Source organism: Colobus angolensis, unplaced genomic scaffold (assembly GCF_000951035.1).
Source record: "Colobus angolensis palliatus isolate OR3802 unplaced genomic scaffold, Cang.pa_1.0 Scaffold15, whole genome shotgun sequence".
Classification (NCBI taxonomy): domain Eukaryota; kingdom Metazoa; phylum Chordata; class Mammalia; order Primates; family Cercopithecidae; genus Colobus; species Colobus angolensis.
Genome location: NW_012114599.1, coordinates 11,016,064 through 11,041,982, shown reverse-complemented (window position 1 = coordinate 11,041,982; position 25,919 = coordinate 11,016,064). Strand labels below are relative to the sequence as shown.

The 25,919-nt window shown below is 45.8% G+C and overlaps 1 long non-coding RNA gene across 1 annotated transcript in view; it reads right to left on the bottom strand.

Moving 5' to 3' along the window:
- The window catches only part of LOC105507459, a 57,428-nt gene that overhangs the window by 22,610 nt on the left and 8,899 nt on the right, over positions 1-25,919 (bottom strand). Inside the window, exons 2-3 of the long non-coding RNA XR_001001102.1 lie at positions 14,139-14,335; positions 1,520-1,715 (exon numbers count right to left, since the gene is read on the bottom strand). This is a non-coding gene — a long non-coding RNA (uncharacterized LOC105507459). The remainder of the gene's footprint in view (positions 1-1,519; positions 1,716-14,138; positions 14,336-25,919) is intronic.

Below are 25,919 nucleotides of genomic sequence, written 5' to 3'. Positions count from 1 at the left end.
ACCTCAGTGCCATGAAGGACTCAGAACTTCTCATTTCCTTCCTGTCATCTCTCCTACATTGGCTGATGTCCTCAGGCCTATTGCCACAGGGTGTCACAAAGGCTGCTTTAGTGCCACATAGTACATTCTCCCCCAGCCACATCCAAAAGCAGGAGGGGAGATTTTTCTCCAATGTCTCTTTTTATTAGGGCAGAAAATATTCAGGAATGTTCTCCTTCTCACACACACCCACTCTGTATAGACACAGCCTCTCTGGAGGGAGTGGGCCCTGCCAGCAAAGAAGAAGGACAGGGTGAGGGGGTGGTGTGGAGCAGAGAGCTAAAGGGATGGGGAGAGGGTTCAAGTGCACAGAATGGCTCAGGTGCAAGAATTCAGTTCATTCTTGCCGAGCAAAGCAAGAGGAATTTGTTTCTGAGTCTTAACTGGCCCACAAAATTGCTGTGGAGGCTGAAGAGATCCTAATGGTCACCCTGCAGACCTGGGCCAGCAAGCGAGCTGCTGCTTGGTCTGTGCTCAGAAAGCCAAGGGCTCCATAGCCAGACTCCCACGGCCAAACTCAGGAAGTCCCCAAGAGTGTTGCCATCTACACTGACTACATGGTGCCCACCATAGGGCACACCACCCAAAAGGTGACTCAGCCTGCCTCTTAACACCCACAAGGCCAGGGACCACACACTGAGATGTCCACCCTGGCTACTGCAGAGAAACCAAACACTTCCCCAACCAAATTTTCTAATAGAATCTTGCCAACCCCCTAACTTCAGTCATTTAAATGTCACAGGAGAGCATCCCATGGGCAGAACCAAGTCACAGCCGAAATTATAGCTGCAAGAGAGTCTCAAAAATGTGATTGTTAGCTCTCAATCCCCTGCAATTACAGGAAGGCACTACAGAAGAAGGGTGGAAGACGCTGAGCTCCAGTCCCCCAAAATCTACCACAGCAGTTAGCTGTGTCTGCCACCCCCTTCTCTCCACAGTTTCTAACTTTGATTTGGGTCAGTCCATATGTTGAAGGGGAGAAGGGAGGAGTTCTAGCCCAGAATCCAGGGTTACAATGCATGACAATTAACATAGTTCATTCTCCTGGTCATGGTAATTGGCTGAGGCAGTCACATGACTGTGGGCTGCTGAAGCTGATCAAACCTCAGGACTTTTGCTTAAGTTCCTGGAAAATGGGTTTTCTATTTCCAGCTGAACATGAAAAAATCTGGAGCTGCTACATCCACCTTCCACTGCGAGAGAAGAGCCTGTCTGAAAAATGGAGCAACTGAGATGAGGCAAAGCCAATATAATATTTTGAACCCTTGGATTCAGCCCTTCCTGAAGCCACCTAGGCTTTTTAGGTACATAAACCAGTATCTTTTCTTTTTGTTTAAGTCAATTCGAGTTGTTATCTGCAAGAAAAACAGATAGATGAAGGTTATCAAAGACTGACTTTGATTATTTTCTTGAACATGCAGGCAGTGGTCACTGGCTTACTGAGATCAGTCCTCCAGCTCCTTAAAAGTTAACTACTCACACTGAAGTGACAAAGTCCAGAGAAGGTGGAGAACTGGGAGCAGTCAGAGCAAGGGCTGCAGGATGGTCAGTGGCAGCCTCTGCTTTCCTCCATTCTACAGACGCCACTCCTGTCTCTAACTTGCCCATGGGCTGGAGGTGTGTTAATTTTGCTCTCAAATATTTTAGAGGTCTTAACATCTTCCTTGGGGATGCCACTGAAAAGTAATAACATCAGAACACATTATTGCACTCTCAGATATATCTTAAAATACATACTGTATCGAAATTTTGCATTTTGGATGAATACTCTTTCTCATTAATCAAATAAACCAATTAATAAGAACTAGTGTATTTTTCTTTTTCTTTTTTTCTTTTTTTTTTTTTTTGAGATGGAGTCTCACTCTGTTGCCCAGGCTAGAGTGCAGTGGCATGATCTTGACTCACTGCAACCTCCACCTCCCAGGTTCAAGCGATTCTCCTGCCTCAGCCTCCCAAGTAGCTGGGATTACAGGCACCCACCACCATGCCTGGCTAATTTTTGTATTTTTAGTAGAGACAGGGTTCTGCCATATTGGCCAGGCTGGTCTCGAATTCCTGGCCTCAAGTGATCTGCCCGCCTCGGCCTCCAAAGTGCTGGGATTATAGGCATGAGCCACCGTGCCCAGCCTACTCCATTTTATATAATGTGATTATTATGCATTGCATGTCTGTATCAAGACATCTCATGTACCCCACAAATACCTACAACATACCCACAAAAATTAAAATAGAAAAAATGTTTTTAAGTATAAGGAATATTAAAAATATCCACAGAGAAAACACAAATGATCAATACATATTCATAAAACTAAACAAAACTAATAGATTTTTCTTCCTTTCTAATATCAAAGATGTTGCACGTATGAACTACTCAATACATTTAAGCTGATTCTTTTTTTTTAAACCACAGCCTGGATGAGGAGAGACAGAGGCCCAGGGAGCCTGACTGTCCTCAGCCTTGAGTGAACAGCAGGGCAGGGAGAACCCTGGTGAGTCAGTGCCCAGTGGACCCTGTGATGTGCGGCCCAGATCCCCCTTTGGGAAAGGAAAGCTGATTGCTCCAGATGCTGGAGGGGTTGTCAGCTGGAGAGGTCTCAGCTGTCAACTCTCTTGGGGGATTATCATGGCTGAAGATAACTGCCTCCCCCAAGATCATGCCTCCTTTCAAGCGCAGCCGGTAACCCCGATGCACTGAGGAAGGTCAGGCTCCCTCGCCTCAACTGGGATAAGTGAAGGGCCCGCCCAGCTCCAGAGCTCCCTGGTGCCTGGCTGAGGCCTTCATGGGGCCTGAATTGTAGTCCAGTTTCCTTCCCTTCCTTTCCCCTCCCTTCCTCAGGCGCTGATCCTAAAGGCACTCCCTAGTAAACATCCTGCTCTCTAATCTCCATCCGAGTCGGCTTCCCAGGAAACCGCCTGTGCCATTGTAATATAGGCAGGAGTTCCTGGACTCCAGGATTTAACCAGGTAGAACAGAAAAGAATTCTAAACTGATTTACATCATCTATTCCTGCTGCCCCCTCCCCACTCCATCTTCTTGTGGAAATAAAATTACCCTTCATGGTCTGGCTGCATGGCCCACCTTCTCCCCAAAACTCCCCTGAACCCCGAAGCAGCGGTGTCCCTCCCTGTCCTAAATTCCCATAGCATTTTGTGTATCCCCTTTTCAGGAAGTATCATCTGCTGGTATTTTCTCATTTCTGCATTTTCAGTGTCGGCCACTGAGTTCTTGAGTCCATAAGACACCTTCTCAGAGCCAGTTTTCTGACCTATAAAATGGGAGCAATGATACTCCCAGGGGTTTAATGAGCAACCAGATAATCTCCTACCCCAGTGCCTGCCCCACAGGAAAAGCTCACTAGGTTAATTCCCTCTCTCCTTCTTCCCGAAGGGACCACTCTCCTCAGCCACAATGGGGGTTTTTCCCTCTTTCTGCTCTTTGGGGAGGAGGGGGGCAGTAGGAACCCCCCTGAGGACATTTCTGCCTCGTGGATGTCTGCCTTCTCCACAAGATGCCCTCCATGGGGGACTGCTTACTTGCAAAGAAAAGTGGCATCATTTGGGCTTTGAAGAGACAAAGGACTCACACAGGTACTCCTAAGTGGTCCAACTGCAGTTAGCTTGTCCTAGAACATCTAAAACTCCATCTATTTTTAGGACCAGAGTTAATTTTCTGGCTTGGTGTGAGCTGCCAGGATGGGGGAGGTAGTTGAAAGGAGATGGTGTTTCACTCCTAGGTCTTTACCCAAAGGAACTGAAAACAGGGACTAGGGCAGGTGCTTGTATACCCATGTTCATTGCAGCACTATTCACAATAGCCAAGAGGTAGAAGCAACCCCAGTGTATCAACAGATGAATGGATGAAATGTGCCACACACATACAATGAAATATGCTTCAGCCTTAAAAAGAAATAAAGTTCTGGCTGGGCGTGGTGGCTCACGCCTGTAATCCCAGCACTTGAGGGGGGCCTGAAATCCCAGCACTTGGGGGGAAGAGGTGGGCAAATCACATGAGGCCAGGAGTTTGATACCAGCCTGGCCAACATGACAAAACCCCATCTCTACTGAAAATACAAAAATTAGCCAGGTATGGTGGTAGGCACCTACGTAATCCCAGCTACTCAGGAGGCTGAGGCACAAGAATTGCTTGAACCCAGGAGGTGGAGGTTGCAGTGAGCCAAGATCGTGCCACTGCACTCCAGCCTGGGCGACAGAGCAAGACTCCATCTCAAAAAAAAAGAAAAAGGAAATGAAGTTCTGACACATGCTACAATGTGGATGAACCTTGAAAACATTATGTTCAGTGACATAAACTGAGGCACAAAAGGACAACTATTACATGATTCTACTCATATGAAATATCTAGAATACTGAAAGTCAGAGATAGAAAGTAGACTGGCAGCTACTAGGGCTTGGGAGGGGAGTGAGAATAAGGGGTTATTGCTCAATGTGTGCAGAGTTTCTGTTGGGGGCTATGTCAGCTAGACATGGTGGAACTAGACAGTGGGGATGGCTGCATACTAAATGTGAATGTATTTCATGCCACTGAAGTGTGCACTTAAAAATAGCTAAAATAGCAAACTTTATGTTATATACATATTTTAGCACAATATTAAAAATTATTGTAATATCTCGGAAACCATTACACTATAAGTGGGTGAATTGTATGATATGTGAATGATATCTCAATAAAATAGTTTATAAAAATAGATTACTATTCTGGGTCAAATTCAAAGAGCTGTGTAAATTTGAAGACCAAAAAAAAAAAAAAGAAGAAGAAGAAAAAGAAACAAAACCCCATAATTGGACAAGCAGAGTGACATTATTTTCAGCCATGGTCTCCCTCCAGACTTCCTTCTTCCTGGCACCCAGAGCCATTTTAGGGCCACACAGTCTCCAGCAGAGTTTCTTGGAATTTGTTGCAGGCAAATGCAATCTCCCAAGACCTCAGTCATTCCATCTGGCAGCTAAAGACCCCCCAGGGTAGGGCAGGCCTTGAACGGATGCTAATGGTGTTCCTTCATTTCTCTGTACCTTTGGAGCTGGTCCCGGGTATGGGGTAGTTGGAATAGGGATGTTTCATGCATCCATATTTCCTCCCTCGACTCCCCACTGTGGTCGCTAGTCCCTACCACCACTACACACATAGCCTTGGCCCCCAGGCCCTGGGACACAAGTGTGCATGGAGTGTGGTCAATCTAACATGATAATTAATTAGGCAACTCACTTTGCATCATAGAGGAGTCAAGGACTCAGAGGCCTCCAAGGGGCAGATTTGAAACCCAGGTGAATGAAGCCAGTCCCAGCAGGCCAGGCAGGGAAGACAGCAAATGGGGTTAGCTGTTGCCACGAAGCTCCAGCCATTTGCTATTTGCTGCCATGTGGGAAAGTGGCCTTGTGTTGCTAGTGCTCCTGGATTTTTAAAGAGGAGCCAAAACAATGTTTTTTAGATGAAATCTCTTAGTGTTAATTTCATTGCTGGCAATGATTTCAATTTTTTTTAAAAAAAAGGAAATTAAAGCCAGTTTCTAGGCCTAACAACATATTATTGGTAATATATCTGCAAACCCGATATGACTTGTGACCTGCTGGTTTTTAACATCTGTTTAAACATAATCAGGCTGGGTGCGGTGGCTCACGCCTGTAACCCCAGTACCTTGGGAGGCCAAGGCAGGTGAATCACATGAGGCCAGGAGTTTGAGACCAGCCTGGCCGACATGGTGAAATCCCATCTCTGCTAAAAATACAAAAATTAGCAAAGGGTGGTGGCAGGTGCCTGTAATCACAGCTACTCAGGAGGCTGAGGTAGGAGAATTGTTTGAACTCGGGAAGCAAAGTTGTAGGGAGCTGAGATCGCGCCACTGCACCACTCCAGTCTGGGCAACAGAGTGACACTCTGCCTCAAAAAATAAACAAACAAACATAAACATAATCATTGTGATCAAGAACTGGTGCTGAGCTGATAGTGAGGAAGCTGATCCTGTCCTTGAACATGGGCCAAAGGAGAGCCTGGCACTCTCAGAGGCTGCCTGTTTTAATTTGCTACAAACGGATAAAAATTGTGCTACAATTTATTTTAATTTCATGGGATTTTTAAACAATCTTATTTCCATTTGATGTTGATCATCCTAACGATGATTATGATGAGGATAGTCAAAGAACTCACTGGTTTGGGTTGAAGAGCACATGGGGCTCTCGGGGGAGCAGCAAGTACCGGGGCAGAGCGTGTGCTCCTTTAGGAATCACACCCAGGACCACAGGTCCTCCTGCCTATGCCCAGCATGTGTCTCAGGGTCAGGTCAGAGGCTTCAGTGTCAGACAGATATGGTCTGTGCCACAGTTTCCTGAGCTGCGACATGGGAACACTAATACCTCACAGTGTCCTTGGGAATTAAATGAAACACCTACAGGCCGGATGCGGTGGCTCACACCTGTAATCTCAGCACTTTGGGAGGCCGAGGCTGGTAGATCACTGAGATCAGGAGTTCGAGACTGGCCTGGCCAACATGGTGAAATCTTGTCTCTACTAAAAATACAAAAATTAGTCAGGCACGGCGGCAGGCACCTATAATCCCAGCTGCTTGCGGGGCTGAGGCATGAGAATACTTGAACCTGGGAGGCAGAGGTTGCAGTGAGCTGAGATCGCACCCCTGCACTCCAGCCTGGGCAACAGGGAGAGACTCCGTCTCAAAAAAAAATTTTATATAAATGAGACACCTACAGGTTCCAGGTCTGTAAAATATCAGGCCACTTCCCAACAAATGCTGAACCTGTCCCACCCCCTACAAATCTTGAGCGTACCTTGTCCTTGCTTACCAGGTCCAGTTTAAAAAAAATTACCTAGATCAGAGATAGACTCGTGGCCCTTGCCAAACCTCATCTCTTGCTCTCTCTCTCTCTCTCTCTATATATATATATATATTTTTTCTTTTTTTTCTGAGGCAGTGTCTCGCTCTGTCACCCAGACTGGAGTGCAGTGGCCTGATCGTGGCTCACTGCAGCCTCAATCTCCTGGGCTCAAGTGATTCTCCTGCCTCAGCCTCCTGAGTAGCGGGGCTACAGGCACACACCACCACACTCTGCTAATTCTTTAAAAAAAATTTTGTGGAGGCAGGGTCTCGCTATGTTTTCCAGGGTGTTCTTGAACTCCTGGGCTCAAGTGATCCTCCTGCCTCAGCCTCCCAAAATGCTGGGATTACAGGCACAAGCCACTGCGCCTGGCCAGCTCCATTTTTAATAGTTGACTCTCTTCCTCTTGACAGATTCTTTTTTTTAGGTAACTTTTATAAAGTTCCAAAATAATAACAGCTATTGGCGTCCATCCTTTCTCTTTTAAAAAGGTGGGCAGGAGTGTAGGTCAGGGACCAACACAAACAGGTATGGACAGGTGGGCAGAGAGGGAGGGTTCAGCCAAGTCAGGTGAAGGCTGTGGGGGACGTCCAGCGCCCAAGGAGTGAAGCCAGCATCTTGGCCTTGAAACACTAGCTGGTCAGTTCTTTCCCCAGGGAGGCCCCTTTGGCTCTTGGGTACCTCTGTCTGCTGGGGGTAAGGAAAGGAAGAAAAGTGATGTGTATTGAGCACATTTGCTTCTCCTTTTCACTCTCCACATCATGTAATGGTCACAGAATCCTATTCATCCTCCTGAAGGACGCTTCTCATCAACCCCACATTCAGCGCTCCACTGGGGACCCCATCACTATTTGCCTTCAAATCTCCAACTGCTCCCCACTCCTCCAGACCACCTTCTGGGGACCTGGGGCTGGGGCCAGGGGAGGCTCCACTTGTCTTTCCCAAGCTGAGAGTGGGGATGTAGACACTCAGTGGCTCTCAAGGGAAAAATGATTCCTTAGCCCCAGTCCCTCTGCAGCCTCAGGGCCCACCCCCACCACACACCCAGCACCAAAGCCACATTGCATTTATCATCATTTCCTGAATAGGCCAGGCCCAGGCACAACTTGGTGCCATTATTCACAGTATTGCCTCTGTGCCTGGCTTTTTTTTTTTTTTTTTTTACCACCAGCCTTTAAGGTGTTATAACCGCATTTCTGCAAACAAGGTGCAATGAAAGTTGGGTCCCTATTACTAGGGTTCAAGACAAATTTCATGATGACACAAGGCATGTGTTAAGGAATATGCTTGACTAGGGGAAGGGCAAACTTACCAAGCCAGGGCCTGCAAAATAAATGAAGGCAGAGGTCCCTGAACCCATCCATCTTCCCACAGCTGCTGGACCACATTGTGGGTCTATTTAGCAATGGAGGCCCCCACTGCACCTGTCATTCTTTTTTCACATCCTATAGGTAAAATCAAACTCAACAAGGCAGTCTGGTGCAATGCAGTCTGGATTTGCCAGCTGTTTATAGAAGTTTTCTGAAAGTGCCAACTGCCTGACCCTTGGAGCCCACAGGACAGAAGAGACCTTCTTGTCAGGGAAAGAACTGCTAAGGCCATGGGCTAGGTTCAGATGCAGCTTCTCCAATAGAGAGCAGATAGGAATCTCCCATCCAGCCCAAGCAAGCTAGGGAAAGCCCCTGGGGTCACTTTAGACAATTCTACTCCTTCCACCAAGTAAGCAAACTGAGGCTCACAGCTTAAAGCAGGTGGGAAAGATCACATACCTCGGAGGTGGTAGAGTCCAGATTGCAGATCAGGTTCTTCCTGCCATGCCGTATGTCACAATCACCCTTGTTATCCAATCCAGGGTCCTCTGCAGCCGTGTGCAGGCCTCATTCTCTCATGGAGTGGCCCCACACAGTCAGCCCACCCATAGGCCTCTCATGTTTATGGGAGGTGAGGGTCCTGCCCTCCTGGGTTCTCCAGGATAACTGGAACCGAGAAGAAGTCTTGAGGATACAACAATACAAGTTCAATTGTGCTGCCCTATCACCCAAGATTTCTAGATGGCAGGGTCACTTTTTCTAAGTTTGGTTGCCCAATTTTTAGTGCCTCCCAAAAAAAACCTGTGCATGCTCAAGTAAGTGCAGATATTATTAACATCTCATCTCCCTTTCCCAACACAGCAGAAACAGGGGCTCAACACAGATAATAGTGAAGTCCTGTAGTGGGGCATGTGTGTGTGTGTGTGCGTGTGTGTGTGTGTTTGTATGTATCCCTGTGTGGGGCTCTGGGTTGAAAAGCCTGGCAGGAGAGTTTAATAAACTGTCCTTACCTTTCACAGGATTTTGTGCAGTTTTGTGATAGCCAACCCGTATGGGTCAAAGACTGCCATAAACTGTGGACCTCTAATAGATAGCAGATAGAATACATAGCAATTTATACCCTAGACTTGCTGCGATGTCAAAGTTTCAGATAATTTAATATAGAGGAATTCCAAAAGTAGTTTAAACACACACACACCATCATAAAATGGTGTTAAACCTGTCCTTCCCTGGCCCAGGTCAGGATGTTTCAAGATGTATTTATATCCCTCACCTCTCCCTCCCAAGTCCTGGGCAGTCTTTTACTGGCCCATTTGGTCATGGTACTAGCCTTGATCTTGATCAGAATTATTTAAAACAATGCTTCTAGCCTTGCCCCTAAGGATTCATGTGTCCACTGATTAGCCTCCATATGGAAGACACTCCTTGGTTTCTGTTGTTTGCTGGAATTATTTTGCTGTGTCTGAGAAATTGTTGAAGGGACAGCTTCATGCATCTACAGGCTCTATCTCCTCTACACAGCTGTGGCAATGTCAGCCCTCAAGATAAATGCAATGAACACCATGGGAGAAATCTTCGGTTGGAGACAAGATGCTGTGATATGAGGATGACATTCCAAATAGTGCAGCAGGCATTTGGAGATCCAGCCCAAGAAATTCCAGAGGGCATGCAAATTGCTGCCAGCTACAGTAGATGCTGGGACATGTGGACGGATGATCTGAGGGTGGATGATTCCGGAGTCATTTCGGGAATGCACAACGACCCTCTCAGAAAGCAGTTGGCCAGAGGAAGGCCCAATGAGGATCCAAGAGTGATCTTGTGGTCCTCAACCTTACTGCCTTAGTAATGGGTGGAAAACAATCTAAATATAAAGGCATTTCTTTTTCTCCGCTCTGATTGTCTTGCTCAACTTGCAAGTCCAGGGACAAGGCCTACTGTCTGGGATGTCAGAGAGCTAAGATTCCATTCTTTAATCATCCTTATTTTTAGTCATGGGGACAAGGGATTTGAATTACTAGGTATCATCTCCTTGGGCTAAAATGCATCAGCTACTAAGAATCTTCGTGGAGACGTTAGGTCTGATTTTTTTTTTCTTCCATAACCTCTATTGTTGGGGGCATAGGTATTCTCCAAAAACTACTGTTAAATAATCCAGATTTGCTAACCCATCTATAATCTTGTTCTGATTCCCTCTTTAGCTTCATCTTCTCCGTCATCATCATTACTCCCCAGATCACTTAAGTCCCCCTACTTGCACACCTACTACCTAGAGAATGCTGTCTTTAAAAGTCATCTTTCCTTTAATAGATAACTGCACAGAACAGCAAGGAGGCACTCAGGGAGGTGGGGCGTTATGCTCGTCATGGAATTTGGAGAGCAGGCTTGCGTTTGGGAATTCAGCAGTCAGCAAAGGTGCTGGTCCTTTTTTTGGAGACCTGTCAGTCCTCAGTTGAATATCAGAGTACACTCCTGACCTGCTGCAGTTTGCATTCAGTGATTTTGATCTTTCCAGCAGGTTGTGTTGCTATGGCGAGCTTCCCATTGGCTCAACGAGCCTCATTTGGAATCAGATGGGTAATTATGTCTTTTCTGGCTTCCCACCCTATTCTAATTAGCGTACTTTACCTAACCTGAGCCAGCAGCAACTGTCTGAAACTCTCTGCATCCCTTTTTACTTAATCTAAGAAGCTTACTTGACTAGACAGTAAATATCAATGGCTAAAAGACTCAGAATTCCTCCTCCCCCTCTCTGTCCTCTCCCATCTTTCTTCTTCCTTGTCAACTTACGTGATAACAGTACCTTGATTTTTTTATTTTTTTATTTTTTGAGATGGAGTTTCTCTCTTGTTGCCCATGCTGGAGTGCAATGGCATGATCTTGGCTCACCACAACCTCCGCCTCCCAGATTCAAACGATTCTCTCGCCTCAGCCTCTCGAGTAGCTGGGATTACAGGCATGAGCCACCAGGCCTGGCTAATTTTGTATTTTCAGTAGAGATGGGGTTTCTCCATGTTAGTCAGGCTGGTCTCGAACTCCTGACCTCAGGTGATCCGCCCGCCTCAGCCTTCCAAAAGTGCTGGGACTACAGGCGTGAACCACCATGCCTGGCCAATACCTCGATTTTTAATCTTCCTTTTTATCTTTCCAGTTAGTGTCACACCTTTGAGTTCATCTGGGATAGGAGGGAGAGGGGGTAGGTCGGAGGGCTAGTCTGAGTGCCCTCAAGATGAGAGCATTTCCGAGGCAGGGTCAGCTGTTTAGACGGTTGCTCTAACCCCTTTCCCATGTGGGAAGAGAGGACAGAGCCCAGGCAAATCTTCCTTGCAGTGGAAATGACCGAGGTCTGGCTCTTAGGATGAGTAGCTTTGATGAAGGTCACTCGGAAACTATTTGGCAGGTATGAGCTCAAAACCTTGCTTGCTCTCATCCTACACATCCCCATGAGTTCAACGCTTCTCAGAAAGTTTTAGTCCCAGAACCTTCACTTGAAATGAAATTCAAGCAGAATTGCACTGGAGCAGATAGCAGCTGAGTGGCTGAGAGTCAGGGATGTGGTGGTGCCGGGAATAGGCTTCCCCTCAGTCACCCCTTTCCCCACCCTCTGTCCCTGCAGTACCCCCACCAAACATCCCAAGAACCACTGCCCTCTAGACCACACAGCCTCCTTTAGCCAAAGGGCATTGTAAGCTGAGCCTTCCCTACCCCCCATTCCTCCTTCCTCCAACCAGAGAGGACAGATGCTCCCAAGTAAATGAGCTGAAATTCAAGTCAGAGATATTCCTAGGGGCTGTTTACTTGGTGTTCCATGCCTAATGGGTTCGGATGTGCCCTCTGGCTGAATCATGCCTCTGACGGTCCAGCAGACGCTGCCAAGAAGCAGGGTTGGCGTTGGGCAGCAGGGTCACCACCACAGACGTGTGGCATCTGATACCTCCCCACCTGCGTGACCCTTCCAGCATCTCTCCCTTCGACAGACAGATTCCTGGCTCCGTTGTTTGGGGTTTCCTCATGCCTTTTCATCCTTTCTGTACTGCATCTGCACTGAGTCTGAGATCAGGGAAGCATCTCAAATTACAGAGCAGGGATTTGGGAGAGAAGAGAAGATACTGAAATGTTAATACCCAAGAAAGTCCTGCTTTTTAAAAAACATGTTGGGTAGTACTCAGCAAGCATCCAGTGGAGCAGGTAGTAGACTCCATATCCCTTTGTCCTTAATCTAAGAGGCTTGTTTGACTAGGCAATCTACATCTTGACATCTCCTGGGAGCAGTGGTAGTGTGCCGGACCTAGAGTCAGAAGCCTGGTTCTGCTTCCAGCTCAGCAGTGAACAGTTTCAGTGACCCTCAGCAAATGTCTTGACCCTTTAAACTTGGCCTATATTGTTAATAAAATAAAACTTGGCCTATATTGTTAATAAAATAAAATAAACAAGGCCTCTTCTAAGCTCTATCTTTGTGTTTAACAGGCCACTGAGAGTTACTCCCTGGCAGTAAGTCCTCAGCCCCCTTCAGAACAAAGGGGTCCAGGAGGCTCTTTCAATGAAATTGTTCTGGAAAGTGTCCTGCATGTTGAATGAAATCAGCCTTGTAACCCTGCTCAGGCCAAACGCACATACACTGGACCAAGGGAAGCCAGCTACCAGTCAGGTGACCCGTACCTGACCCCTACTCTGTCCAAAGTGGGCCCTCCTTATTGATGGTGACCAGACCTGAGATTCTCTGATGCCAGGAGGATGATTGAAGTTCTTATAGAGAACATGCTGGAGCAACCCAGGAAGAGAGGGTAATCTGAACAAGGACTGTCGTTGCTCCACTTCTTCAGGGCACCCCCACAGGCCAGTTCCGGGAGCACTGCAACCCAGCACTCAGTTTTCCACGTGGCCTTACGGTCAACACCCATCACCAGAAGAAGGTCAAGCCCATCTTGCCCTGGCAACCTAGTATCACCTAGAGGTGATGATTCCATTCTATTTTGCAAGGAGGTCCTGATGTGTAAGAGGTAAGTCCTGGATCTTAAATCAACTGGGATTGCAAATCGGGTGTTGGGCATTACTCCTTGTTTCTAATCTTACACATAAGATTAGCTCCACATGGGTCAATGGAGCAAACATTTCTTCAAAATGAGGAGCCTGAGTAGTTTATTACTAATAAGGTGACCTTGTAAAAGATGCGTGACCTTCTAAAAGATGCTTGACCTCTGTCTTAGTTTCCTCCTCATCTGATAGGGACAATGTTGTTCAATCTACCTACCTCCTAGGGCTGCTGTAGAAAGAAATTAAATGGAATCATGTACATGAACATACTCAGTCATACAATGGACTAGATAAATAATTTTCCTTAAAACCCAGACAGTGAGGGGCACGAGACAGGACAGCATGGAACTAACAGCCCTGGCTCTGGAATCAGACTTGACTGGGTTCAGATCATGGCTCTGCCGATTCCTACAAGAGTGACCTTGGACAAATTACTTAGCCTTTGTAGGCCTCAGTTTTCTCATCTGTAAAATAGCAATAATATAGCACTTACTTTATAGGGTTGTTAATTAAGTTAATGTATGTCGGCCGGTGTGGTGGCTCAAGCCTGTAATCCCAGCACTTTGGGAGGCCGAGACGGGCGGATCACGAGGTCAGGAGATCGAGACCATCCTGACTAACATGGTGAAACCCCGTCTCTACTAAAAAATACAAAAAAGCTAGCCGGGCGAGGTGGCGGGCGCCTGTAGTCCCAGCTACTCAGGAGGCTGAGGCAGGAGAACGGCGTAAACCCAGGAGGCGGAGCTTGCAGTGAGCTGAGATCCAGCCACTGCACTCCAGCCTGGGCGACAGAGCGAGACTCCGTCTCAAAAAATATAAAAATAAAAATAAAAAGTTAATGTATGTCAAGAGAAGTGCCTAGCATATAGTAAATGCTCCCAAATGTCTATTATTATAAAGAATGCCACATACCTCTGGCCAGAAGCACATTTTCTGGGCCCACAGTGCCCATAGAAGGGAAGCGCTTGCTGTGGACCTTGGCATTCTTGAAGGGATGCCTGATGGGTCCTCCTCCTCCAACAGAGGTGATTCCTGGCCTCCTATTCCAGCACAGTTGACTGTGAGAGCACGTGCAACTTCCGCCTTCCCAAGCGCTTCCGTTTCCTGCCCTAGAAAAGAAAGGCATTCGTAATGACCTGTCCCACAAATGGTCACTTGGATTACCTCATTTGTGGTATCCTGGACAAAACCCCTACTCCATGATTTCCTGGATGTACACCCTACTGCAGAGGGGCGTATGAGCCCACACACACCACCAAATCAGCAAGAGAAGTCAAGGAAACAACCCTGGGCCTAACGAGCTCCCTCAGGAAGGCATGGAGAATTATTTTTGCTTTAAATATCTCTAAAGAAGGTTTAGAAAAGAGACTCTCCAGCTTTTCCTTTGCCTTTACGTTTTCTGGTTGGGAACATAGAAATTTCCTATCTTGAGTCCAGGATGAAGTGGACATTTTTTAAGGGAGTTTTATTTCCAGAACACAGTCTGTTCTTCTCAGCAAAGCCCTTAATTGGAAACAGTTGTCACTGACCCCATTGGCGTGCCCCGGGGTGGGGAGAGCATGCACCCAGCCTGCAGTGACTTTGCTCTGCCATTTCCAAGGAGGCAGCCTGAAGAACTGAGCCCCATATGCTGGGGGCCTCGCTGGACTGACCAGTCTGCTTGGTAAAGGGCCGGGACAGAGGGTGGTTTCAGCCATGCACACTCGGTTTTCTGCAGTGGTTCTAATTCAGGCTGTCCAGAGAGGATCACCTGGATGACTCCTAGAAAGGTCCCCTCTGGAGCAGGAGAACAGGAGAGGAAGAGGGTGGCCATTGCACTTAGAGTGACTCTTCTGTGTTGGGTTAGCTGCTGGCTGGATTTCTGCCCTTGGCTGCAGCCTCTTGTAGATGACACATTCATGCCCAGCCAGAATGACAGCCTTGGCTGCAGGTTTGGATTTCCTAACACCCAGATGTGAGCCGTGAGTGGCACACAGCAGTGACCCATTCCTAATATTTGCTCAGATGACACAAAAGTCTTTGTCCTTGAAGCCAATCGCAAGCCAAACCTTGGACTCTGTCACCCTGGCTTCCACAGATGCTTGCTTCATAAGTCCTAAGGTAAGAAATAGCACAGCTCCATCCTCCAGCCTTACCATGAACGGATGCCAATGTGCAAGCTCAGGAAGCTTCTGCATTAGGAAGAGGCTGCCGGAGCACTTGCAGTGAGTGACCCGGATCATGCAGGCCCTGTCAGATGACTTATGTCACTTTCCTCAAGGAGAAAATTACACTCTTAATACTTGGCTGAGGGGAGGAGGCATTCTTTGTGGAAATTTAAAAAAAAAATGTTTTGCAGATTTTACCTTTTTTAACCTCAAAAATATTTTTAAATTTAAGATGTTTTCTGAGGTAGAGAGTTTTGAATTTAAGATGTGAGGTGTGACACTGTAATTGTGAATTCCACCATCCAGCTAAGCTAAGGCCTATGGAGCATAATTCACTCTTTCCTTCAGCGAATATTTGAACAGTGTAAAACTAAAACAGCCCGTTAAGCAATGTGCAAGGTTCTCCCGCTGAAATACAGCCTGGAGTCATAAGACTTGGTCGCTGGGCTGCAGCAGTCAGAGTCCGATTAAGACATTCAGAGACCATAAAGACAGGACCCATTATGGAACCTCACCCCAAATTAAAGACAACACCAAACTGCATTTTTTTAAGCATAAGGGAAGGAAATCAAGGATCCGATTTTTCCTAAGATGAATGTTTCAGTAGCAAATAATCTCCACCTCTCCCACCTTCTGCCCCCTACCTTATTCCCATCCCTCCACCCCATCTCCACCACAATGCTCATCCACCAGAGGAAAGTGGGGGTGGGGGAGGGGTTGCACTTGAGTGACAGGTGTGAGGTTATGGCTCCAAAGTGAGAGCTTAACCCCAGGGGAGAGAGAGACTTCCTTTCACAGCAAAGTGATCTAAAGTAGGCCAAGGCAGCTGGTTGGGAGAGGAATGAGAATTCTCAAGAGGTGATGAAACTGATGCGGTAATGTCAGAGTGGGGAAGACATAGCAGACTTTAACTCGGAAAGTTTCTGTGAAAGAACTGAGGCTGTTGGAGCCTATGAGAGAGTAATACTGGAGTGAAATCAAAAGAGTTGACATGAAGGCCATGCAGAACATTATCTTGATTCTTCCAGGAAACTAAGGACAAAAGCAACAATTCAGTTTCCACAGAGAAATGTGTGTTCTTGGGGAAGAGTGGAGGAAATCATTCAAGGAGAAACATTGGCTTTTAAAGTCACTAGACTCAGAGATGGGGTTGGGGTCATGGAAGGGAACAGAAAACTAGAAAGGCTTGGAAATAACTTGGTGATATTTTTGGTGGATACAAGCTGAATTTTCTTTTCCTTTTTTTTGAGACCAAGTTTCATTCTGTTGCCCAGGCTGGAGTGCAGTGGCACAACTTTGGCTCACTGCAATCTCCATCTCCCAGGTTCAATCAATTCTCCTGTCTCAGCCTCCCAAGTAGCTGGGACTACAGGCACATATCACCATGCCTGGCTAATTTTTTTTTTTTTTTTTTTTTTGTATTTTTAGTAGAGAGAGGGTTTCACCATATTGGTCAGGCTGGTCTCAAACTCCTAACCTCAGGTGATCCACCTGCCTCGGCCTCCCAAAGTGCTGGGATTACAGGCGTGAGCCACCCCGCCCAGCCTATACAAGCTGAACTTTCTAAACTCTAAATCTTTGGTGGACTGCATCCTAGATTCACCTTCCCTTAGCTGTGTACCAAGAGGTTGGATGCAGTAGGCACCATGGGGAAGGGGCACTATAGGAGCCACAAAGCGGAAAGGCTGTGAATCCTAGGGTACCCTTTGGAAAAGCCATTGGGAGAGGGTGACCTACTACACAAGGGACAATGTAAAGTATCTGGAGGCTTCTGCTTGTGACTGCCCTGAGGCCAGGTTTTCACATAGCAGCTTTTACGTCTATTTGTTTTATGTAGTTCTCTCTAATTAAGTTTCTTCAGCTGTTTTAAAAAAAAAAAAAGTTCTCAAAGCAAGGTCCCTGGACCAACAACATCAGCATCACTGGGGATCTTAGAACCTGAACCAATGATGTGCCTGGCCCCGACCTACAGAAGCAGAATCTGTAGGGGCAGGGCCAGCAATCTGTATTTTAATAAGCCCTTCTTGCGATCTTGTTTGAGAACCACTTGTTTAGCAAAATGGCAGACCCATTGCGCTATCAGAATCTTAAATATTTCACCCTTGTGCTGTTTATGGGTCTACTTTTGGCTTTAGTATTTAAACTGCCTTTGCAGAAATGAACAAGGTTTCTGTGCCGTAGAACTCAATGTTTCCGGGGTTATTACGCATATTACTGAATCCACAATTTTAACCTTGGGAGTGAGGAGGAGGCACAGCAGGGCCAGCATGTAATTTGATCAACTCAATCTGCCTTCTTTTTCTAGGTTAAGGGGAGTGCAAAACAGTACACAGAGATGTGGGGAGGGGGGCTCCTGCTGCATTTGGCTCTCCATGAGCTGTCTGTCCGAGGCAACTGAGAAGTGTCCTTAAGACCTGCACCAGCTGGCTCTTGCCTTTGGAAACAAGTGCTCAGAGGCTGGCACGTGATCCGCCAGCAGCAGCTAGGTTGCTCACACGGTTTCCATCTCCTTTTCCTGTCCAAATTCAATCATCTTGCATTTCTCAACTCTGAGTCTCCACCCTAACCCCAGGAAAAATGGGATTTCAGAGCCCTGGAGACTCAGTTATGCAGTTATCCTTTAGCCTCCCCGCTCCTCCCAGCCACACATTCTGACTAGCACTCTCCCTGACTGGATTCCAGACCTGCCAAGACATTCCAGGATAGAGGCGATTCCTTCCTGCTGGCTGCCTGGCTCAGGTTGTCAAGCCAGATATGTGAGGCCAAGCACAGGTATCTCTTAGAGAGGCCAAGAGGGGCATGATCCCTGCAGCCTCTGGTGCAGAGAAGCAGGCAGCTGGGGCTTGTGCAAAGCTTAGAGACAGTGAGGAGCAGAAGACTGCATGTTATGTAAGCGCAGCTTGTGGGTTGCACACTGCTATTCACCTGTTGCTAGTTAGTGCACTGCCTGTCAGGACCCAGGCTAGGAAAACATCTTCCTCCGACGCATGCTCACCTCACTGTCAGAGTGAAGACATAATGATCCAGTCTAGAAGGGTTCTGTCCAACAGGAAAATTTATTGAACCACGTCGTATGTTAGGTGCTGAGGATACGAGATGAATAAACCAGGGTCCCTGCTCATAAGGAACTTGTGATCAAGAAGATGGACACAAACAAGTCAACAGTTATGTACAATCCATGTGATACAGAAAGCAAAATTACCTTCGGTGTACAAAAATCCTGCAGTGCTTTGAAAGTTGAGTCAGGCTAACTCAGATGTCCCTTCTAGAAGTGTGTTCTAGGCAGGGAGAACAGTAAGTGCAAAAGTTGGGGAGTGGGGTTGGGGTTCTCAAATCCTGAAATGGCAAAATTAAGCTAAGTTTCCCATGCCAGGTACAGAGTCAGGAGGGCTGCTTCCTCTGGACGGGGCCAGCAACAAGACTCAAAATGTGAGTAGGAGAACCCAAGGAGAAAGTAGGTAGGAACAGGTCAGGACATGGACAGAGAGGGGTGGGGAGAAGCGGGGGGCAGGGAGATTGCTGGGATCATGAGCTAGCACTGAGGCTTGTCTTTGCGAGCCTCTGCAGAGGACGCTTGGGAACAGGAGCCTAGCATAGAAGGCAGGGTCAGGGGCTGGGCACAGTGGCTCATGCCTGTAATCCCAGCACTTTGGGAGGCCGAGGCAGGTGGATCACAAGGTCGGGAGCTCGAGACCAGCCTGGTCAATATGGTGAAACCCCATCTCTACTAAAAGTACAGAAATTAGCCAGGAGTGGTGGCATGCACCTGTAATCCCAGCTACTCGGGAGGCTGAGGCAGGAGAATCGCTTGAACCTGGGAGGCAGCGGAGGTTGCAGTGAGCCAAGATCATGCCACCGCACTCCAGCTGGGCAATAGAGCAAGACTCCGTCTCAAGAAAATAAAAAGAAGAAGAAGGCAGGGTCAGAAGAGAGGCAGCTGGAGCCCAGAAACAGTTTAAATCCCCCCCTCCATGGCCTTCTGTATCTGGGAAGGCACTAGCAGGAATGAGAGGGAGAATCCAGGAGTGGAGAACTGAAATCTGCCCATTTGTACATAAGGTAAAGTTTTAAAAAAAACACCAGGGAGCAAAGAATATACAAGGGTCAAAAAGTTTACAAAGCAAAAAACAATCCCATGGAGGCATGATTTGTTCTATTTCCTGACCTACAAAGAGATCTTCCCTCAAATGTCAGGCTCTGGCCCCAGCTCTCTTTTCCTCTCAATGTCACTCTCATGGCCCCACCACCTGAACTTCAGTGACCATGAACACCCTCAGTCTCCAGACCAGCCTCTGTCCCAGCAGACAAGTGTTTACTGGACACCTTCACCTTGAACCCCCATGAACACTGCAACCCCAACATGTCCAAAAGTGAATACACCATCACCAGCCCTCCCTGCCATCCCCTCACCATTGGGCCCTAGCTCAGGGAATGGTACCTCAATTCATCTTAATGCCTGACCGAGAAATCCAAGGAGGCCTCTCTCTCACCTCCTCCTTCTAATCAAATTATTTCCTAAACCACTCTGGAACCTATTCACCTTGTATTAGTTTGCTATTGCTGCTGTAACAAACTGCCACAAACTTAGTGGATTAAAACAATGCAAGTTTAGGAAACAACAGGTGTTGGAGAGGATGTGGAGAAATAGGAACACTTTTACACTGTTGGTGGGATTGTAAACTAGTTCAACCATTATGGAAAACAGTATGGCGATTCCTCAAGGATCTAGAACTAGATGTACCATATGACCCAGCCATCCCACTACTGGGTATATACCCAAAGGATTATAAATTATTCTACTACAAAGACACATGCACACGTATGTTTATTGCGGCACTATTCACAATAGCAAAGACTTGGAATCAACCCAAATGTCCATCTGTGACAGACTGGATTAAGAAAATGTGGCACATATACAGCATGGAATACTATGCAGCCATAAAAAAGGATGAGTTTGCGTCCTTTGTAGGGACATGGATGCAGCTGGAAACCATCATTCTTAGCAAACTATCACAAGAAGAGAAAACCAAACACCGCATGTTCTCACTCATAGGTGGGAACTGAACAATGAGATCACTTGGACTCGGGAAGGGGAACATCACACACTGGGCTTATCATGGGGAGGGGGGAGGGGGGAGGGATTGCATTGGGGAGTTATACCTGATATAAATGATGAATTGATGGGTGCTGACGAGTTGATGGGTGCAGCACACCAACATTGCACAAGTATACATATGTAACAAACCTGCACGTTATGCACATGTACCCTAGAACTTAAAGTATAATAAAAAAAAAAAAAAAAATCTGGGAAGAAGAATTTTAAAAAAAAAAAAAAAAAAAAACAATGCAAGTTTATTATCTTATAGTTCTGAAGGTCAAAACTCCTACAATCAAGAGACTGGCAGGGCTGTGGTCCTTCTGGAGGCTTTAGAAAAGGCACTGCTTCCTTGCCTTTCCTAGCTTCCAGAGGCCACCTGCATTCCTTGGCTTGTGGCCCCTTCCTCCAGCTTCAAAGAAAACAGCAGAGCATTGTTGGGGCTCAGAAAATAACATCCCAAAATGAAGGTCTCAGAAGCAGCCTCAGAAGCAAAAGTCACAAGATTTGTAACCTCCTCAATTGCTCCTACAGATAACATCACTATTGTAAAACCTAAAATTGGTGTTTGAGGGTATCTTTCAGACTTTTCATTTTGACGAACCAGCTGGTGTCATCCAGAACAGTTAACCCATTATCAAGAAACTGTCTCAATTGGTCTTGTGACCCCCTACCCAGGAACTGACTCAGCACAAGAAGACAGTTGCAACCCTCTGTGATTTCCTTCCCAACTCAACCAATCAGCATATCCATTCCCTAGCTCTCTCTCCACCAAACTACCCTTAAAAAACCCTAGGCTCTGAGTTCTCAGGGAGGTGGATTTGAGAATTATCTTCCATCCTTTTGCTTGACTGACCCTGTGATTAGTGAACTCTTTCTTTGCTGCAACACCTGCTGTTCTCAGTGACTTGGCTTTTCTGGGCAGCAGGCCAGAAGAACCCATCAGGCACTTACATTAGCATTAGATCATAATCTTTTTGTCCAATTATATTTCTACATGGCTGTCCATACTTTTCTGAACCTAAGCATAAACATGGACAATTTTCCCTGTATCTTTGGGTCTGCATTCTGAAGGCTCTTGTGTTATACACAGAGCCTTAAATAAATAAGCCTTCAACATGTTTATATGCCTTTTCTCCAAGTAATCTGCCATTTATGAGTTGATTTTTCAGCAAACCTTCAGAGAGTAAAGGGGAAATTTTCCCTTGGCCCCTACTGTTTCAACAAAGTTCTCTCTTCTTCCATCTTTTAAGGATTCTTGTGATTACCTTGGGCCCACCCAGATAATCCAGGATAACTTCCTCATCTCAAGATCCTTAACTTAATCCAAGTACTTTTTGTCTTATAAAGTAACATTTTCACATGTTCCGGGGATTAGGAAATGAACCCCTTTAGGGGGGCCATTATTCTACCTACCACACATCACTTCCTACCCCAATAATACTGCCACCATCTCCTTCATTTGGAGTCACCAATACACTCCCAAATGCATAGAAGAATCACAAAGTATTTAATGAGGGGAAGAACAAAAGAGAGAGAAGAAGAAGGAGAAAATAAAGAGAAGGGGAGAGAGGAGAAGAAAGCCTCTTCCCATAGACTCCCTGAAGCAACGGATGCCTTTCATTCCCAGTCTCTTACTTAGTTTCCTTGACCCCAGTATTTCCCCCTGCAAATCATTCTTGGCCTTGCTCTTTCCTTTTGCCCTTGTTATTTGCTCTGTCTATAATTTCAATCTCTATTTCCTAACAGTCACCCCCACTGTACCCCAACCCCTACACAGAGCACCTGGCTAAGTCCTGTTCCTTCAGGTCTCAGTTGAGATGTCCTTTCCCCAGGAAGCCTTCCCCAGCTCTCAGGTTTAAGTCTCCTGGGGTCTCCAGTGGGTGCCATTGTACCTTGCTCTTATCTGTCCTAGCACTTATCTCATCCAAAAGTAATCATCCATTCTCTTGTCTACCTTCTGCTCTGAGCTTTCAACACTTTGAGAACAAGGTATGAATCTTTTCCCATGTTTCCCCCCAAGTACATTGTAGGGCTCAATAAATATTTTCTGAATAAGATTTAAAAAAATAAAATAACACTTCTTTTCATTGAACCTCTTTGGAAGCCAGATCTGATCTAGTTGCTTATGTTCAATGCTAGTCCCAGGTCTTGCTCTTTATTGATGCTTATTACCTGTTGCTGGCTTGATCGGAGGGTATGGTGACAAAGTCAATAGATGCATTCCAGTGGGAAGGGAGGGGGCAGTAAACAGTTCAGGGCTTCTCAGTTGGTCCCAGATCAGGAAGGCAACTGAGGACAAGTCCCTGGCAGACAGGCCTGGAAGATTTTCCAAAACTGGGATCCAGAAGAGAGGTTTCCCCTCTCAGGTCACATAGGCAAGGCTGGACTTTGCTGTCTGTAATTTCATCACTGGCCAGAACAGGATTTCTGAGATGTAATAAGAATTCCAGGACAGCACACATGAGGCAGCAGCTGGCTTGCAGCCTTATGCTAGATGAAGGCTGGGTAGCAAGGCAGTTCCCCAGCAGGGACACATGCGAGGGTGGCCCACATTCCTTTCTGCTCCACCCGCCATAACCCACCTCCCCTTCCCCCTTCTCATCTGTATTTCTGAATGCCAGGCACACTCAGGCCAGACATTTAAGAGAGCACCACCAAACATCTAGCACCTTCAACAGTTGTCAAGACTGATGAGAGAAAAAAAAAAAGAAAAGAAAACAAATTGTTACCAAATGACTCTTCCTCATCTGTTTTGATAGATAAAGGATTGACAAAACCATAGTTTGTCTCCTTCAGGAGTTAATGTGGCCAATACAAATCATATCAAAAGTACTCATTAATTTAGTTTCTGTAGACTAGAAGATAAACAAGTATCTCTTTCTCTTTCTTCCTCTCTTTTTACTTTAAAATAAATAAAATAAACATTATAGGACTTTCACAGCCAAAGTCAACTTTTCACTTTCTTTTCAAAAATTTCCTGGAAATTTTTGTTCTGGTTTCTTTTCACAGTTATATGATATTTACTTATTTGTTTTTCTCTTAGTGAACATTTAGGTTGTTCTGGGTTTTTTCTTCTTTCAAATAATTCTACAATATATTCTTCTGCATATCTTATGTACACATGGGAGAATCTCTTAAGTGGAATGATGGTTAAGTACTTCCACATCTTTACTAGATAAGTAATTACTAAATTACTATTCAAAATGGTTGCATCAATTTATACTCCCACCCACAATGTACATGTTGCTCTGTATCTTCTTGAATACTTTGGCAAATGGTCGTTTTTACCAGTCTTATAGATAGAAAATGGTACCTTGCTTTGCTTTAATTTACATTTCCCTGACTACTACTGAGACTGGCATCTTTTCATGTATTTATTGGCCTTTTAGATTTCATCTTCTGTGAATTGCCTGTTCGTGTCTTTTGCCTAATTTCCTATTGAGACATTTACTTTTTCTTATCAATCTACAGTTTGGATTGCATATAAATTTGTCTATATGATTTGAATCCTATAGAATGCATTTGATTCCAAATCATATACATTCTGAATAATAGTCCTTTTTTTTTTTTTTTTTTTGGTAGAGATGAGGTGTTGCTATTTGGCCCAGGCTGGTCTCAAACTTCTGGCCCTAAGCAATCCTCCCACCTCAGCCTCCCAAAGCTCTAAGATTACGGCATGAGCCACCATGCCCAGCCTGGATACTAGTCTTTTGTTCTTTATAGGCTATGTTCATTCAAGTCTTCCAAGAAGCAGAAATCAAAACAAAATTGGAAGTGCAAGACAATAATGGGGGGTAACACCTGTGCAGGATAGTGGGGAAAAGAGCAGGCATGGTTGGGGAGGGTTTTCAGACACCAGTGCAGGTCTTTATGCCTGTGAAAGGGAAGAAGAGGAAAGAGAATTGGGTAGGAAAAGCCTCCATCTGCAGGGCACCTCTGAGAAATGGGGAGCCCCAGAAGAAAGTTTGCCTTTTAAAGAAGTCCCACATTGAGCAAGAATGACTCAACTCTGGTACTCCCTCCATGCTCAGTCATTGGCTAGGATCGTTCAGAGCGAGCATGGACTCTGCTAGAACACAGTGGTAGATCCTGAAGATAAGGCAGCTCCAGGCTGTCAGTCAGTCACACCTCATACGTGTGTCTCTGTTGAAAGGAGCCGAACAGCACATTCCCCTGACTGCCACATTGCAAATATCTTCTCCCAGTTTGTGTTTGTCTATTTTTTATCTTACTTTATGGCGTATTTTGAGGAAAAGAAACTTTACCTTTGTTTGTTTGTTTGTTTGTTTGAGACAGGGTCTTTGTCTGTCACCCAGGCTGGAGTGCAGTGCCATGATTACAGATCACTGCTGCCTCGACCTCCCTGGCTCAAGCAATCCTCCCACCTCAGTCTCCTGAGAAGCTGGGACTACAGGGGCACACCACCATGCCTGATATGGTTTGGTTCTGTTTCCCCACCAAAATCTCATACTGAATTGTAATTCCCATGTGCTGGAGGAGGGGCCTGGTGGAAGGTGATTGGCTCATGGGGGTGGATTCTAATGGTTTAGCACCATCTCCCTAGTGCTGTCTCATGATGGAATTCTCATGCAATCTGTTTGTTTAAGTGTGTAGCACTTCCCCCTTCTCTCTCTCTCTCTCCTGCCACCAAGTGAAGATGTGCTTGCTTCCCCTTTACCTTCCATCATGATTGTAAGTTTCCTAAGGTCTCCCCAGCCGTACCGCCTATGCAGCCTGCAGAACTGTGTGTCAATTAAATCTCTTTTCTTTATAAATTACCCAGTCTCAGATAGTTCTTTATAGCAGTGTGAGAATGGACTAACACAATGCTCGACTATTTTTTCCTATCTTTTGTAGAGATGGGGTCTCACTAGGTTGCCTAGACTGGTCTTAAACTCCTGGACTCAAGTGACCCTCCCACCTTGGCCTGCCAAAGTGCTGAGATTATAGGCATGAACCACCATGCACAGCCAAAGCTTTACATTTTAATGCACACAAATTTACAAATGTTTTTCTTTAGTGCTTGTACTTATTCTATTTTATAATATTATTGCCTATACTGTGATCTTGGAAGTTTTTCTGTATTTCTCCCAGAAGTCTGAAAGTTTTACTTTAAATTTTTTTTCACCTAAAATTTCATATCGTTGGGTTTTTTTTCCAGTATAGGCTATCAAACTCCCAGTACCACTAATTGAATAATTTATCCTTTCTCTACTGATCTGCATGTCACCTCTGCCATATATCAAGTCTTCACAAGTACAGGGATCTGTTTTGGGAGTCTCTATTCTGTTCTTTTGGTCTGTTTGTCTCTTTCTGAGCTAAAGCGACACAGTCTTAACAGGCCTTATAGCCTTATAGGGTGAGTTGTTCATCTTGAAGTTGTTCATCAATTTTGAAGTTTTTCAAAATTTCTTAACTATTTTTGGTCCTTACAATAACGTTAGAATC